We start from the raw sequence: 1,746 nt of genomic DNA, 5'->3' as shown, positions 1-1,746 counted from the left end.
ACACACAGACACGTACACAAACATATACATATATATAAAGAGTAAAGAGTGTATATATATATATATATATATATATATATATATATATATATATACATACATATATATAATATGCATAAATATGTTTGTATCTATACATACATGTTCATAGATATATACATATATACAGATACACATATACACACATTTGTATATGCATATAAGTGTATGTGTGTGTCTGTGTGTATGTATATGTGCTTGTGTGCCTGCATATGTGTGTGTCTGTGTAAAATAATCATTGAGAATTGATTACATTTGTTTTCTATATAAAATTTAATGAAATCTTAATTATTTGCACAAGCAATACTGACAGAGACAAAGGTAAGGATGTACACACACACACACACACCTAAATGTATATGTCAAATTATATGTGTGTGTATGTGTGTGTGTGTGTGTGTTAGGAAATGTAATTCCCTATGAAATTATATTCTAAATTATTGCACTAATGAGGGAAACAGAAGCACAAATAAGAAAATAATAATTGATTGCAAACACAAGTTTTTTTTTTCAAACTGAAAGGTGAAAAAACAAACAGTAGTAGTAGTAGTAGTAGTAGTAGTAGTAGTAGTAGTAGTAGTAGTGGTGGTAGTTAAGAAAGAGGAAAATGTAGGAGAAAAATCTAAATAATGATGCACACAATCTTATATAAGCAGGAAAAATAATAACTTTGATTGGATTAAAACAATGTTTTCTTAAATGAATTGTTAATTTCTTTGTATAAAAAATTACAGCAAAAAAAACAAAAACAAAAAAAACGAAGAACAAAAAAAAAACCCCAGTCAATTGTTTTATAAATAATTGCAGAAGAAATTAAAACAAAATGATACAGAGAGGAGCAGCGCATGTGAGGTTGGCGAGGTTGAGGTACAGGAATACTGGTTTCATAGATGTAAGTTCAACCCTTTACCATTCAGATTCTTCCGTCAAATGTGATGTTTATTTATTACCTCTGCCTTAATGAAAGCAGGGGTATTGTTTTCAGTCGTGTTTGTTTGTTAGTCTGTGGACAAGATATCTCAAGAACCCCTGGATGGATTCAGATGGAACTTTCAGGGATGTAAAGCAGTTGGTGTTAGGAAGGGCATCCAGCTGTAGAAACCATGCCAAAAGAAGAGACAGCAGAGCTTGGTGTAATAATCTGATTTGCCCATTTCTGTCAAACCGTTCAACCAATGCCAGCATGGAAGACGGACATGAAATGATGATGATGATGATGATGATGATGGATGATGATAATGAAACAAAGTACTAGTCCAGTCTTGGGTACACTCTCTCTCTCTCTCTCTCCCCTTCCCCCATCTCTCACTCCTCGTCTCCTCCCCTCTCCCTGAATTGTTCCTGTAATTCAAAAGGTTCAGCCTTGTCATATTGTGTCCTGCTGATTCAACTTGAGAATTTCATTAAATGTACATGCATCTGTGGAATACTCAACCACCGGCTTGTTAATTTCATCAAATAGGAATTCAGCTGATTGAACAATTGATTATTCATCATTGAGACAACCCATCACAGACACAGTGATGCTGTTGAGTTTGCTGCCCCTTCTCACTGGACACTCCAGCCTATACAGGCTTATACACCAGACCCCAAAAGGTTCTTCCCTCATACAAGTGTTGCCCTGGGGGGAACCCACTCTAACCCCAGCCATGCTATTGCACACACACACACACACACACACACACACACACACACACACACACACAC

The sequence above is a fragment of the Octopus bimaculoides genome, chromosome 4 (assembly GCF_001194135.2).
Source record: "Octopus bimaculoides isolate UCB-OBI-ISO-001 chromosome 4, ASM119413v2, whole genome shotgun sequence".
Taxonomy (NCBI): domain Eukaryota; kingdom Metazoa; phylum Mollusca; class Cephalopoda; order Octopoda; family Octopodidae; genus Octopus; species Octopus bimaculoides.
The sequence above is the reverse complement of the archived record's forward strand: the minus strand, read 5'-3'. Positions refer to the sequence as shown.